This window comes from Amborella trichopoda, chromosome 4 (assembly GCF_054954075.1).
Source record: "Amborella trichopoda isolate Santa Cruz 75 chromosome 4, AtrichopodaSantaCruz75HAP2 v2.0, whole genome shotgun sequence".
In the NCBI taxonomy this organism is placed as follows: domain Eukaryota; kingdom Viridiplantae; phylum Streptophyta; class Magnoliopsida; order Amborellales; family Amborellaceae; genus Amborella; species Amborella trichopoda.
The window spans coordinates 50,958,697-50,975,852 of record NC_142339.1 but is presented as its reverse complement, the minus strand read 5'-3'; the positions used below and the strand labels follow the sequence as shown (position 1 = coordinate 50,975,852).

At 32.5% G+C, this 17,156-nt stretch overlaps 2 long non-coding RNA genes across 5 annotated transcripts; both read left to right on the top strand.

Moving 5' to 3' along the window:
- The first annotated feature begins 4,281 nt into the window (after positions 1 to 4,281).
- LOC148782564 (uncharacterized) lies at positions 4,282 to 7,031 on the top strand. 4 transcript variants are annotated; one of them, XR_016054711.1, is made up of 3 exons: positions 4,282 to 4,624; positions 4,725 to 4,868; positions 5,999 to 7,031. It is a non-coding gene; the product is annotated as an uncharacterized LOC148782564 (long non-coding RNA). The 4 variants fall into 4 exon arrangements; XR_016054709.1 differs by having other exon boundaries at positions 4,380 to 4,624; positions 6,696 to 7,031; XR_016054708.1 differs by lacking the exon at positions 4,282 to 4,624 and having other exon boundaries at positions 4,631 to 4,868; positions 6,696 to 7,031.
- A 3,791-nt stretch (positions 7,032 to 10,822) lies between these two features.
- LOC148782563 (uncharacterized) lies at positions 10,823 to 15,158 on the top strand. Its single transcript, XR_016054707.1, has 2 exons — positions 10,823 to 11,874; positions 14,711 to 15,158. It is a non-coding gene; the product is annotated as an uncharacterized LOC148782563 (long non-coding RNA).
- Positions 15,159 to 17,156: the final 1,998 nt, after the last annotated feature.

The following is a 17,156-nucleotide window of genomic DNA, read 5'->3' as shown; positions in this document are numbered from 1 at the left end:
TAATTAGAGGCAGAGTAATGATTATATGTGAAACCCTTCTACACTTATATGTGTAGGACTTTAAAAGATCACCATTAAATTTGATACATATTTCTAAAAAATTCAAATTGATGACTTTTTTTAAAGATTTATATCAAATTTAATTATGATCCTTTCATATAATATACACAAAGAGGGTCCCGTAAAATCATTACATTGGAAACTTTTCTATGTACATTGTACACGCAGGTTGGTGAGCCATGTGCCTCCTATACACTATGCTCCTGTGGATGCTTACTGTATGTTTACTCCTTCAACGAGAAGACTTGGGAGGAATCATTTTGATATTGTTATTGTTGTTTGACAAAGCAAACGAAATGACTTGGGCCCTCATAAGCCATGAGAGAACCATAATGTGTGGTCCCTTATGGACCACCCATCCTTGAAAAAAGCATTGTGAATTAGAAGACTTTCACGACCTTTTTTTTTTTTGCTTTTCCATTCTGTCCCTTCCTTTTGGTATTTTAGGTCTAAAAAAATAGTGTATTTTACAACATATTATCTACACCGTCCATTTTCAAAATTTTCATATGTTTATCGATCTACTTGATTTTAACCATTTTTGAAATTTAAAATTTTATAATTAGATATAAAAATAGATTTTGAGATAATCTTAAAAACATTTTACATCGAAATTATATACCATGATAAAATTTGAAGGTACACCTTATAAAATTTAAAGGTGCATCCGTAGGCTAACTGCATCCTCTTTTTTTTTTAATGATAGTGAAACAAAGGAATGAATAAATGGATTGCAATGATCATGGGAATGTGTTTCGTTTTACTGAGTTGGTAGGTGGTAATATCCAGTGAGGCAAACAAAAAGAACTCAAAATGATTTTTTTTATACCTGGTTCACCTATGGTCTTTGGGCTTCAACTTCTAGAGTTGCAATAACAAAGAACAAGGCAACGAATACGTGAGAAAATAAAAGTGTTTTTAATAACTTCCATGAAATTGGTTTGATATGAAAACTTGAGTTAGTAAGAAGCAAATGAAGGAAACTACATGGAGAGAGGTGTGTGTGTTTATCACTTTCATAGAATGGGTGTGAAAAGAGAGAGGAAGTTTGTCTCACACAATGATCCAAGATAAGTGAGAATTTTTAAATTTTTAAATTTGGGATGCATGTTACGCTTTGCTACTTCTTTTTCATGCCCAAACTATTGCGATGTCATGCAAAGATCACACCGGCCCTACCTTATTCTTCTTGTTAAAAGGTATTTTTGTCGCTACAAATATACTTTGTTAGTGGAGGTTCTTAAAGAGAAAAACGTGCGGGTGAGTGAGAGAGCTATTCTAAAGATAAAAAAGGGAACTTGTAGAGCGAGAAGCTTAGGGGTAGAAATTGAGGGTTTTTGCAACAAAACCCTAGTACCACCATTTGGGGCCCATCTTGGGCCATTTTGTCGGCATTTCTTCGTGGCATCGGTGAATCGAATAAATGAGTCGATTGAAAGTGGTTTTGTGGTAGAAACTTTTTTTGTTTGAGCTTTCTTTGAGATTGTATGAGGCAACTCGACATAACCCTAAACTTCCGCTACAAATAAAAGATCGATGCTTCTCCTACCATCTAGCCGTCCAATTTTGATCAAGAGACCCACTCACCATTTGATCTTAGATCCGACGTATCAAAGTGTTTTATTTTTAATTTTTTTATACAAATTGTATGAATATGAAATTTTGTACGTGCCATCTTCTCATTGGGGTGCACCTATAAAAAATATTAAAAATATCTTTTCAATAAAATATAATTACCAAAATACCTCTTGAAAATTTCAGGAGAATTTAGGTCATTTTATTTTATTGGAAATATTTTTTTATAATTTTGGCTAGTGCGAGTTTTGTAGAGGATTGGACATACAAAATTTGGTGTCAAAATAGTTCATAGAAAAAAATTAAGAAATAAAATAGCATAGAGACGTGATATTGTGATTGGACCAATCTTAACCCTCCATTCAAAATAGACGGTTGGATAAGGGGAAGTATATAATTTTTATATTGTAGAAAAAACATAGAAAGCTTTGCCTTATTCTGAATTCATGAAATTACAACAAAAAATTTTGGTATTCCAAAAATAACATGGAATAATATACCGTACGTTATCACAACAATAACGTAAGTATACATATTAATACGCTACATGCCCTCATTAATGGGCTACCAAATAAACTGCATGGGCAATTAGCTTAATATGTGTGACTCTATTTGACTATATTATGTATTATATACTGTATAATTGCTGTTTATATAATTACGTGCTATATTATCCTTTAATAGTTCGATTATATTTGTATAATTTATTGCCACAAATGTGATTGATTATTGCCACATTAGTTTTAAAAAGCTAACTCCCTAATCTATCGGAAAGAACGGGTGAGGCTTGTCTTCTTTATTGAATTATCCAATAAATAAATAAATAAAAAGCACAAGAGCTGAGGGACCACATATAAGTTGAGATTGCTTGTCCGGTATCCTTATCCTATCACTACAATTTGGACCTAATCATCACAAAGACCCCCATTTCTCTATATATGTTATTGTTGTTTGACAAAGCAAACGAAATGACTTGGGCCCTCATAAGCCATGAGAGAACCATAATGCGTGGTCCCTTATGGACCACCCATCCTTGAAAAAAGCAGTGTGAATTAGAAGACTTTCACTACCTTTTTTTTTTTTTGCTTTTCCATTTTGTCTCTTCCTTTTGGTATTTTGTTAGGTATATGGGAATTTGATCCCTTATCATAGATTATTTTGTGTGTATGTCTCATGAAGAGTGATCTAAAATAACACATATTTGGAGTGAGGCCCATACATTATTCGTCGACTAATCAGCAACCGCCAAGTCAGCAACCATTATTTCTTATAGATGAGCCATATGTCTCTAAACCCAATGTGTGTCTCCACACTAGGGTCTTGGGCCCATATGTTTGTGATGAAATTCAGTCATTCTTTTTTGAAAAAAGTTTATATAAGGATTCTACCTTATAATGTAGAACTACATATGCCCTTCAAAAATTCATTGAAAAAAAGTGTTTTAATGTTGAAAAACCTTTTGATTGATCATCTCGATATCAAGACGTATAACTATGAAAAATAAAAAGATTTTAAGTCTTATAAATAGTGCATTTTACAACATATTATCTACACTGTCTATTTTCAAGATTTTCATATGTTTATAGATCTACTTGATTTTAACCATTCTTTAAATTTAAAATTTTATAATTAGATATAAAAATAGATTTTGAGATAATCCTAAAAACATTTTACATCAAAATTATATACTATGATAAAATTTGAAAGTGCACCTTACCTCTACACCTAACGATGCATCCGTATGCAAATGCAATACCGGTTATATCACTTGCATATGTCCAAAAATACAACACTAATTTATGAAAATAAAACTTAATACGTCCTAGGATCTTCTCTTGCATGTCCTTGCAAGTCTATACAATCAAATTTAAAAAATAAAATGTATGAAGAATCAAGACACATGGACATTAGAATCACCAAATACATTACCTCAGGTTAGCCCCAAAGACTTTGCATACCCCACACTGGATCTCCTTCACCGAAGGTACACGAGATCTAGGTCTTTCTTAAATCTCGGCAAATGGGAAATAATGTCAAACCCTACTTAATACTAGAAAGCATTAATATAAGATTGTGCCTCTTCTTTTCACACTATATGAGGCGTGCCTCTTCTATGTGTCACAAACCTCTTCTGCGTGTCACAAACCCTAGGGGAGTGGCGCCTTTTTTTCTTCTTTCTATGATTCTAAAAGAGAGAGAGAGAGAGAGAGAGCGAGAGGCGTGCCACCTTTAAGAAGAGTGAGAGAGAGCTCAAGTCCTAGGGTTATTGAGTTGACCCTCCATATGTGATATTTTATGGAAACAGGTTGTGGTTATGTTTTCTTAGGGTTCGGTAATCTTTATGAGTCCATCTAGACCGTTAATTAAAGGTAACATGTGGGATGAGAGATCTTAGTTATACAATATATAGGTTAGCTATCATGATTTAATGGACAGCGTTAGAATATTATCTCTCAATTTTTTTAACTTAATCCCATCAAATATTTAATATAGGAAAAAGATATGTATTTCTCTATATTTTCAACCAATCTACACTTTCCTATTTTGAAAAATAATCCTTGTTTTACCGCACCATACGAGGAATAAGAACGAGTGGCGTGCCCCCACATATAGATGACACAAGTGGGCCCTATTAGTCCCTTGGGTGAGGTCTGCTGACGAGAATTTTTGAGACCCCAAAGTTTTTGGAGATGTGACCTCCATTCTTTTGCAACTAACCTCAAAAAAAGTAAATTCCAAAACATAAAAAAAAAAATCATATACGCAAAATATGTCACTAAAAAATAATCCTAATATTAAATGGACGACAGTTGATTTATGGATACTCAGATCTAATTACTTAAGTACTCAAAAATTCAATTTTTATTTTATGCAAACACTCCTCTAGTGATTCAAAAAAAAATTAGCGAAAATTTCAAATCCAGAAAATCTTTCTAAGTAAATATTTTACCGAGGGAGTAGATATGAAATATGAGGGCATGGCAGTAAGGTACATATGTTTTTTCCTATTTTCCCCCTTTTGTGGCTCACCTGCTCTTCTCCCAGCTTATTTTATCTCTCTGAAGTGACATTTGCGTACAAACTGCTAGAACCTTGCAATGGAACAGAAGAGCCACCCTCAAGCCTCTCGCGTCGAGCTCCCACCAGTCCCGGACCGACCTCATCAAGTTCCGACTGGTTCCCTGGGCCTTGGTTGACCTGTCTCTTTGCTTGTTTCGAAGATCCTGCAAATTGTAAGTTAAATCTCCATGACTTTATGAATTTTACTTAAATCAACTTTTCATTCTAGTTTTTTTATTTTATTTAAGCATGCTAAGCAATTTGTTTTTGGATTATATACTATGAGACCATTTATTTTTTTGTACAAGGAGGTCACTATCGTTTTAAGATATTGGATATAAAATCCAATAAATGAAAGTGTGTCACAATATTCGAAAAATTTTACTTTAGATTTTGCACCCAACCAATAATACATCATCAATAAACCGATTTCCAATATAACGGCCAACGATAATTGTGACCTTCTTGTATCAAAAGTAAATGTTCATATTTTATATATTTCCATTTTTCTGGGGTTTAGGTTAAGGTACTTATACATATAGAGTATTTCTTCAATGTACTAAGCATTTACAAATACATATATTCTTACTCTCTAATGTAATAACTCTTTTATCTAGGGGTAATTCATATAATTAATAAAGGACAAGATAGAAATTTTTAATAAAAAATATTTTTTAACTATAGTAGAGAATGATATCATCCGCATGAGGCGTGATATCACCCACACGCAATATTAATTAGCATTGGTTGCTTATGAAAATATCTATTCTACCCCTCCTAGTAATAAAAATATCTTTGCTGGAAAAAAAAATCAGTATAAAACAATGGTAATAAATATCCAAAAATGTTGAGTACATTAAGAAAATGACACGGTATCTATGCGGTCAGCCCGCATATTGTAAAAATACGGGTTTGGCAAATAATATATTTTTTAAATATAATTTGATCCTAATTTTTAGAGGATATATAATCCTTAACATGGAGATCATGATATGAAAAAATAAAAATAAAAAATGAAAACTAGGGATAATAATTATATTAAGAAACATTTGGACCGTTAGTTACACTTGTTTTTAGATGGACCGCCTATTTGCATCATTCTTTAAAATGGATGATTTATACTTTTGGACCGCATAGGGTAGCAATACGGTCCAGCCCGCATGAAACAATTTTCCTTAAAAAAACACTCCATATGTGGGAGTACCTTAATATAAACATTTTTTTTTTTTTTTTTTTGTGAGGGAGATGGTGCGGGGGGTAATTATGAAAAGCAATATATAACGTGTTATTTTCCCTTATCTAGGTTGTATAACATGTTGGTGCCCGTGCGTTACATTTGGTCGGATTGCAGAGATAGCTGATAGAGGAGGAACTTCCTTTCATTTTCGATTTAAGTTTACTTGCATATATCCTCAAGGCCTGTTTGTTTGGTAGAATAGGGGCCTGCCAATAACTCCTCTTTCATATATTTTGGAAGTTGTTCCTTCCATGGGTGACAGTGGTTTTGGAAATTGCTGGAAGCAGTGAGTTTCAAAACAACGACACACTTTCTGCAAATTAACCTGAGAAGTGTGCGATAGTTGTGGAAGCTGTGGCTTTCATGAAACATACATGCCATTACTGTGTTTCTAGTCTAAGGGCCTATTGGTGACAGTGCCATTACTGTGTTATTACTGTGTTTCTAGTCTAGTCCATGTACAATCAAATTAATTTGGTGACAATCACCAAATTAATCTCATGGACACTGCAAACAACCGATAAATCGTTTTCAAGAATAACTTTATTGAAAGTGATATAGAAAAAATCCAAAGGCCGTAAGCTTTTTCTAGTGCTTTCTTTTTCTTCAAATTCTCTTTATTCTTTTCGTTCATGATTTTTGGTCTTTTTTTTTATCTAGAAAATTGGACACTTCATTCTTTTTTAGGGAACCTTACTTGGATTGTCAATTCTTTAGAAATTTCTAAAAGATTCCTATGGAATGAATGCTTTCAATTTTGTAGGAAGCATCACATCAGATTGAATGTCCACTAAAGAATGCTGGTGCAAAGACCCACTCTACCCCTCTCTTGTTGATGTGAAGTTTCTTATGAAACATTCATGAGATGCCATGTTCTTTTCTTGGATGGGTAAGTGGGGGAGTGGACTCTGCCCTTGATAGGAACTAAGCTTAAGACGTAGCGTTGTAAATTATCAAACGTTAGTCAATCAAGCTTAGGTTTTTTTTTTTTTTTCTATGAGAGGCCACGTTCATTATGCTCATTGAGTATATTTCCATTATTGTACGAAAAGTATGGTGTAATGGGCACTAATCAATAAATTGGATAGTGATGGAGCAATAGGACTCACCCTCTCATTCCTATACGGCACTATCTTAACTCCTTGCCTAACACCATCCTACGATCATGATGATTCGCAATATACTTCCCTATTTTTCCATTTCATATGTACACATTATGCTCTGCTCTATGCCCTTGCACGTTGATGCCACAAATGTTTCAAAACTCAGATCGGCGGTATGGATCATTAGGGGTGAGAACGAGTCGGATCGAAGCTGGATCTAACTAGATCTGGATCCGAATCCGAATCCGAATAAAATACATCATATTCAGGTTAGATCTAGGTTCAAACTGGATTCTGATTATTCGGATCCGGATGTAGATCCGAATAGTATACAACAGATCCGGATCCAGATTATATTCTATATATATAAAATAAAAATTTACTATTAAAAAAAGCTGGATTTAGATCAAATCCACCTGCACCCAAGTCCAATCTGAATTTCAACTCGGATCTAATTTTGGGATTCGGATTTCGGATCCAATTTTTTGGTCCATACCTGGATCTGAATAGAGTCTGAAATATGGTTTCGAATCCGGATCAGGTCAATTCTCACCCCTATGGATCATCTACCCCACATATCCATGTTGGAGCTGATCTGGATCTGTCTAAATCGACGATCTGGAAAAATATTTGAAAAAATTCAAGCAAGGGTTTATATGGGGGGACATAGAAAACATTAGATAAGATTTCTAAAAAAAAAAAAAAATGTGGAGAGAGAGGGATCAAGGCAGCACCATTGCCTTCCCCGAATTGCTTTGATCCCATCTGGTTACTGCTTTCTAATCTAGATTTGTGGGTTTTGAAACACTAAATGGCACGATGATCATCTTTGTCCAAATGAGCTATCGCTTTTTAAAGGTTTAAGGATATATTTGAAAGTAGGACTATGTGATAAACCACGATGTGTATATTTTAAAAAAAAATTATTCTTACACCAACAAGATCACTTACAATGTCCAATTACAAATAAATCACTTTTGAAAAAATAAATAAACAAAAACTAGTTCTCACTTGCTACCACTTAATTACAACTCTTTATTCAATAATCAAAACTAGACACACTGCTTTATAGAAATACAAGAGTATAACACAAATAAAAGAAAGAACTAAAACTGTTCGAGATTACCTCAACCAGGCTTAGTACCCCATACCGAATCTGCTCTTTCCAATTGTACTCGAAATCAACGATTGATCTTTTGATTCTCATACTTATGACAAAACTATTTCAAAGACATATGGATCTCGATCTAGAACCAATTTACTAAAGCCTAAATATCTTAGTCTTACTTAAATCCCCTTGGTTTGGTTTAATATTAAGAGAGATGAGAGATACAAACCAAAAGAAAGAGAGAGAGAGAGAGAGAGAGAGAGAGAGAGAGAGAGAGATCTAATAGCTTGGAGCGTGGCCCCCTTTGCTATCCACCAAGAAAGAGATGATCAACCTAGCTTGGGGCGTGCCCCTTTAGAACCCACATGAGAGAGAAAAAACCTTGACATAAGTGTGCCACCCGTTGCTACCCAACTAGATAGAGATAGAGAAAAAGCCTATGTGGTGCGTGGCCCTTAGAGAGAAGTTAGAGAGAGAAGAGAGAAGAGGTGGAGATTATGAAAGGGGAGAACGTTTATTTATAGATATTTTATGTCTTACTGAGATCAAAATTTGACCATTGATCTAAGGAGACTTGTGGGGTAAGAGATGTGAATCAGACATTCTTTAGATCCACCATCAAGATTCAAAAGAATGTGCTAAAACATTATCCTTCATTTTCTAAATCTATTCTTATCAAATATTTAAATAAAGAAAATATTACTCATAGTTTCTCATTTATTGAATATTTATTCAATCAAGCCTTCTTGACTCATAAGACATTCTAAAATCCAATATTTGATTCCATTTGCAAGAAGGCTTCACACCAAATTAGGATAATCAGCTTGCATAGGAGATCTCTTACAATATTTAGTAAGAAAACAACCTCCTCATGGGTGGAGTGTGCCACCCTTGGTGGCCACCCATGGGCGCCACCCAATCATACAATATATTTTAAATAGGCTCCATACTTAATGGTAGGTCCTATATATTTTAAGAAAATATAAATGTGATTTTTAGAATTTAAATCTCTTAGTTTATTTAAAACATTAAAAGATGATTTTATCTTGGTTTATAAATCCAAATGACAAAAATAAAATATTAAAAGAATGACAAAAATTCAAATAAACATTCTAAAAATTATATAACATAAAATTAATTAATTTTGATGGGAATCAGATCCGTATAGGTGTAGGAATTATCAATACACTGAATCACTCCACATTCAACTATAGACCACGATCCACACTAGCTGTCTCAAACTGACCCAACGGTTCCCATGACTCATAGTCAATTGCATAGGCTCATGATTGGACCACCAAAGTTACCCAAAAGGCTAGGGGACATGATCCTTGACGATTGATTTTAGGTTCTTCCCTAAAGACAAAACCATACTCCCTCAGACCATGATGCAGCCACAGCTCTATGATGCACAAGGTAATCTCTCATACATGTACATGCTTCACATTCAATGGTGGATCACTATCTTGATACAGTTATCTTTTGTACATGTCGTGTGATGATTTTACGATGAGGTTTTAGCCATGTCTTTAAAAGCCAATCATCACACACATGGGTGACACATTCCATCGGCTCTCACCCGAGTATACTCCGACCTCTTCAAGAGCTAACTCACTAAACCCTCCTCGATTTTAACTTTATACTCTTGTACCTTGGGTTTTTCCAACTCGTCTGGCATAGCACATCGAGCCTAGTTCAAGTATCGGCAAATAGCATTTACCTAGTATGGTCCATAAGAGGACTACACTCCCATTAAGGTTAAGTTTCATTTATTCAAAACGTTTTATGCAATCTCTCATAAGGCACTTAAAGGCCATATAAACCCAACAACATTGATTATTGGGCAGGATTTGGCACGGTTAAACCTATCTTGGAAATGCACTCAGGTCTTGTAATTTTGCAAATCTTCTTTCCACGTCTCTACAATTATGAAACTGAAAATAAAAATAAAATAAATAAATAAATAAAAACAATAAACTAAAATAAAAAAGATCGAAAGCCGTAATCCGCCTTACGTTTTTTTTTTTTTTGGGAAATTTTATTACCCATAAGAGCTCAACAATTTAACCCCTTCCCCATATATTTTAATTTAATTTAAAATACTTCATCTCATATGAGTATCTTAATAAATTTCGCTCTTCTTCATTGTTCTTTTGGATCATCTATTATCCAAATAAACTAGGTAAGTTACATGTTCACCAATTTAAGATCCCCAAATTTAAGATTTGGGGGATTTGAGTACCTAAAAATAATAGATATTGTACCAAAAATATTAAGATGCCATCTAAGATATTGTCCCTTCAGTTGATTAAGACTGAAGTATCGGCCCTGGAGCCTTTTTTTCTAAGGGAGCTATATGGCCCTGAAAGTATGGTTATTTCATTATGCAAAAACAGGAAAATCAAGAATAATGGGGAGAATATTAAAATCTCAATATCTCACCAAATAAGTCATCTTGTGTAATATTAGTTATAAAACATCGATATTTGAAAAAGTTACTTTGAATCTTAGAATACATTCAAATAATTTGGTTGTAAATCAAGTCAAGGGAAGAAAAATCTGTTTTTTTCTTTCATAAAAAGATTCTTCACAAAGAAAATGCCAAGTCCAAACCTCTAACATGCACATCCCTTTTTCAAATAGAAACTAAAAAAATTTAACTTCCTCTCCCCCCACACACCTCACCCACCCAAAAAAGAATATTTTAAAACATTGATATAAATAAAATGATCAAAATATCCCTAAAAGTTTTAGGGATAATTTTGGTCATTTTATTTCTATAGAATTATTTTTTATATTGTTTATGATGCTTTCCATTGAATCTCATGCACTCTAAAAGTTTTATCTTTACCTGATTTCTAAAAATAACAAATTAAAACAGTAGTGCACGTTCTCAATTGTTCAATCTTGTCCTATCAGGATCAAATAACTGAAAAATAGCAGTCACGTATCTTTATCTTTTATATGTGACTGATGCCTGAACCAATTGAAATATCAACCCATATAATTAGTTGTTGATCTTTTTCCCCCTCAAAAGACAAAATTAAGATCTTTTATTTTTCCTTAAAATTAAGATAAAATATCGAAAATATTATATGTTAAAGCTATGCAATCAATTTTAACTAACATGGGGTCGTAAGGTAGCACCACTTGAGTCTTAATTAAAGCTCACAACCTCCATTATCACTAACATTTTTAAAAAATTAACTCTTCCCATTATCACTAACATTTTAAAAAAATTAACTCTTTCCAAACGGGTAGGGCTTGTTTTCCCCACTGATCTACGCCAAAAAAACACACTTCCTTTTAGTTTTTTTTTAAAACTTTTAAGTAAGGATTTCATTGAGAGAATGAAAGAAGCAAACTTCCTTGTAATTTTTATTTATTTTTCTTTTCTATTTTAATATTTAAAATCAGCCCTGCCTTTTTTGCCTTTATTTTATTTTTTCTTTTTTGGACAATTGCCTTGTTGCCTCTTGGATGAAGTAATTGACACACATGTTGCCTCACTTGCTTAGCTTGTGGAAAGAGTTGTGCTTTGTATGGGCTTCTCTTGTTGTTGTTTGGTCAGGCAAGTTGTTATTCATGCTCCCATTGTTCAAAGCTGAGGAGCCAATATAACTTGGAAGGATCGCCTTGTGGAGATTTCCTTGTTCACTGGTGCTGTGAACCGTGTGCCTTGTGTCAAGAGTACAGAGACCTTAAATCTTGTGGCTTCGCCATGAAAATAGGTAAGCAATTCAAAATTCCTACATTTTTTTCTTTTTTTTTTTTTCTATTTTACACTCGATGCATGAATTGTTTGTGGCAAAAAATTCCCTTTAGTTTCTAAAATATTTGAATTATAGTATTTTAGGATTCCATTAGTCTTTTTTAGGGCCAGAATAGGTTCTTTCTTTTTTTCTTTTTTTTTTTTCTTTTTTTTTTGGATAATCCAGGTCTTTTTTTCTTTGTCTTTTTTCTCTTTTTTTTTGGATAATTCAGGTGGGGAAAACAGACCCCTACCCATTTTTTCAAGTAGATTAAGAGTTATCTTTTTTTGAAGGTATTAATGGGGTGGTGTTAGTCGTGGGAATTGAAAAGATTATATGTTCTTGTAAGAGCAAAATGTACATTTATAACCCTGACTTACGGAGCTCTGACCTACTCAACCTAACAACCAACCTTAAGAGGCTTCAATATATATAATGCTATTAGGCTCAGCTCTGGCCTAGGACTTAGCCCTAGACTCAGCCAAATAGTGTACAAGACAGAAAAGGTCAAGAGATTAGAATATATAAAAATTGTTAAAATTATTCAAAATAGGAAAAATAAAATAAGTAATTGACTTCATTGGTAGCTCATAAAAGTCCAGAAGAGTACATTAAAAATGGATTATTAAAAAAATTTATTTATACCTTGAAATATTAAAAAATAAAAATTAAATATTGCAGCATGTTGAGAGAAAAATTCCCAAACCATGTAAATGATCTAAAAATGTAGTTCTAAATCATTCTATTAAATATTCTATAATAAATATTAAATATTTTTAACAAAAATTAACATTTTTTAATCATTTTAAACAAAGACCAAGTTGGCCTCTAGAATTCACCCCAGCCATAGTTACTTGGCCGAGTCCAAGTGGACTCCGCCAAGTCTTGAAACACTGGTTCAATATAAGCCCCAAAATACTGCATAAGAAAAATTAAGCCATAGGATTATACACAAATCATCCAAATTTTGCCGTCCGTCAGGTTTAAGTGTATATATGATCGTATAGGCACTTAAACTGTACTAATATGGTCATATTCTAAAATGGATGTCAAGATAATCTTCTTATGTAATCATTACCAAAGGGAGTAAGTAAAATTTTCTCCTATTGGTGCATAGTATATATGCTCGAAAATTTGTTCTTAACATGCTAGGTCGCATCTAAGTTCAATCAAGGAAATGCATTATGATCCACAATATGTCTACTGCCTTTTCCATTGATATACTTTCAGTCCTCTCTTTTTCCTTTGGGAAATTAAATAAAATAACCATAAGATATGAACTATTTAACATTTTACCTATATTATTTTATTTAATTTGAAAATAATCATCAAAAGACACATGACCATAGAACAGTTACAACTTGCAAAAGGGTAAAATGTTAAATACTTTTTCTCTTGTGATAGTTTGATAAATTTCTATTTTTCTTTTATTGCGTGCCATGACTGAAATTTGACATGGGATTACTTTAAGGAAAAAGTGTATATAAGGATGCAACCTTATAATGTAGAACTACGGCAGCACATCAAAAATCCATCGAAAAAGGTAGTTTTAATGTTGATAAACCCTTTGATTGATCATCTCGACATCAAGATGTATGACAATGAAAAATAAAAAGATTTTAAGTCTCAGAAATAGTATCTCTTACAACATATTATCTACACCGTCTATTTTTAAGATTTTCATATGTTTATATAGTTATTGGATTTTAACCATTTTTTAAATTTAAAATTGTATAATTAGATATAAAAATAGATTTTGAGATAATCTTAATAACATTTTACATTAAAATTTGATAAAAAATTGAAGGTGCACCTTACCGCTACTGATGCATCCGTATGCTAACTGCACCCTTACTTTAAAAGGTATAAAGAAATCTCCATTTCGCCTTTTCTTGAGGATCAAGGGAGGGGCTAGCTGACTTTAACACTTAATGTATTGCAAGGATGGAGTTTATATAAGGTTAGGGTGTGATTTATATAGGGTTAGAATGTGCCTTTTGAAATAGTATTTGAAATCGATGGTGTTAAATATCGCAGTCTTACTTCTTCAAGTAAGGTGGCAATCTAGGAAAAGGGCTGGGGTCGTGGTGGTAGCATCCCCACAGTCAGTTACCAGATCGTGGTATCCATTCCTACCATTAACACTTTCAATTAACACTTTCAAAATGTGACTCCCTAATCTATTGAAAAAAATAGGTAACTCCCTAATCTATTGAAAAAAACGAGTAGGGATTCCCTACTGAAATACCTAAAAAAACAAAAGAAGCAAAGGTGCAAGATATGTGAAAGATCCAAATAAAAAAGGATATATATCACAAGGAAAGATATTCAATAAAGGGCATACTTAGGAAGGACTATATGGAAATTAATTTTATGATAATATAAGTAAAGAAGGATTAATTCTGAGTTGTGTTTCCTATGTTTGCTAATGAAGTGGGATAATGCTTATGGCATCAATTTTTCTTTATAGCTCTCACAATGAGTGCGGGCATCCACTCACATGCGCACACTTGCACATGTGATCAGGTGCATGCACCTTGGGTCGAGTGCGAGAGCATCACGTGTGGTTTGTGAATATGAATAGACTAAAAAAGTGATATTCCACAACTTTTTGCCTCTTATCCGAAATGAGAAAAAACTATAATCTTTATTCTTTTTTTAAAAAACTTTTTTTTATTTGTACAAATATTATCTACTTTTATTGATAAACTACACAGATGATATTATTTTATCGTTAAATAATAATTTCATTAGATAGAGGAGAAAAAGCTCCATAATTACATCAACCATAATCTAAATTCAAATGAATGTGTAGGCTGGCATGGGAATGTGGAAAAGAAAACTCGTGGTGCGACAACCATTCCACCATCCATTGGAGGAGGCATGACTAGATAGACGGATACATTCCTTCCATGAAACAGACCAGGGCCGCTCTTTTGTCTCCCATATGTTGGTCATTATTATGTCTCAAATCTCCATCAATCTACTTTTAAATAAATATGCACTGTATCTATATCTATCTACTTTAAATAAATATGCACTGTATCTATATCTATCTACTTTAAATAAATATGCACTGTAATCTATGTTTTCCATTCGTAAGATATTTTTCCTTTAATTTGGCTTGTTATTACATTGATGTAATGGGTTGTTGTATTGAAGAATGATGTATAGTGCTTTTATTGTGTTTTGAAGTGAACATTGTCATTTAGGCCCAATTTGGAGGGACTACATATCGAGGAAATATTCAATATCTCCCTCTCCTATTCATTTGTAGAAGTCAAATTGTTTGATGTGCTTCATTGTACTTGGACCATAATCAGCAAGTCTCCATTTAAAATACGGTTTTTTCTCCGAGTTTTTTAAAAGATCTAAAAGAAAACTGTCTTTGTTTAATGTGTTTATCTTTTTTCAAAAAAAAAAACTTCTTCCCTATTAATTCATTTCTTCTTGACTTAATATTACTGAACTTTAATTTAAAGAATAGCACATTAATAGTGGGATTAATTAAAACGATTTAAAGTAAAATTTCATCAAAACTCTCACCCATAAATTCCCTTAAAAAGAGTATATAAAAAAATACAAGCAATATATCCTTAAAAAAATAAGATATCAGTACAATCATATATATCAAAATAACAAGCAAAGTCGGAAGAGTAAACTAAGGGAAAAAATTATTTTTTCTTTAGACTCGTCCTCATAAAAAGCAGGAGAGAGAGATTCAATGATACTAAAAATTTAGGTAGTTAGGAATTCAATGTGAGATTTGAATTTGCTTAAGCATTTTGTTGTTTTTTTATGGATAGAGAAGTTTGATTTCTTGCATATTTTATTTTTTACTTTTTATTTTTTATTTTATTATTGTATACAACATTGCATTTTGAATGGACCACTATTTTACATATTTACACCTTTGTATTTTTTTAATTAATTACAGTCCTTTACTTAGGGTTTTTTATTGTCTTTTTTTCTTTGAACAAGAATCATACACCCTGGTTTACAGTTCTTGTTATTTACTAATATCGTTTTTGTGTTAAGTATTATTGTTGTTGTTTCATTTTATCTTCCCAATAAATATGTGATATGTTTTATGTTGTAACAATTGAGTAGCATTGTTGTTGGATTTATTGAAAGTTTAGACAATAAATTTTCAAGTATTACTCTAACGACACTAGGCAAGATCATAAAATTACTATTCAATGGCTTTAATGTATCTGTACAATAATTGATGTATCTGTACAATAATTGCATATCATAATCATCTACTAGTCATATTTACATATCCGATTTGTTCACTCTGTTCGTTTTTTTTTTTTTTTTGAGAAATCTGAAATATTCACGATTCTATAACTTACCCTATTTTTTGTTGATCCAAATCATAGGTAATGTCGTGGATATTTCACAATTAATCTTGACCAGTGGATATAAAAAGTGGATGCATTTATTCCATTGGCCATGCTCAAAGTTCAAAAGAAATTTTCTCAAACTTTGTGACACATCTAAGCTATCACGTTTCACATCAAATGATTATAAATAGTATTGTAAAAAATTACCGATCCAGATCCAATTCCCTCAATATATTAAGAACCAGTCGTTCCTCCCCAGAACCAGCCGAGTCGGGTCGACCCCTACTTGTTCGTTCAACTAGGGATAAACGGATGCCTCAATTGATTCAAACATTTTTTTGTTTTTAATTTGTTAGGTATTAATCTTTTGACTTATATTTTTTTTATTTGTTAATTGAGTTATATTAGGGTGCTTACATTGTAGAGTAATTTATCATTGTACTCAACAAAATTTGGACACTTATATACCCTCAATTGGTTCAAACAGTTTTTCAGTTTTAATTTGTTAAGTAATAATCTTTTGACTTATATTTTTTATTTGTTAATTGGGTTGTATTAGAGTGCATAGTTGAGCTTTTTTTTTTTTAGTAAGGGTATTTTTGGTTTTAAGAAGGGTGTGACATTATCCACATAAAGTGTGACATCACATGCATCATACTACTAGCATTTAAATGCTACTAGTGTAACATCACCTACACAGAGTATGACATTACACTCATCGCACTAGTAGCATTTAAATGCTACTAGTGCGATGTGAATAATGTCACACCCATATAGACGATGTCACATGCATTAGTGTGCATATTTTCATTTTTAATTTATTAAGTCTTAATATTTTGACTTATATTTTTTATTTTTTAAATGGGTTATATTAAGGTGCTCACATTATAGATTAGTTTTAAAAAGCTAACTCCC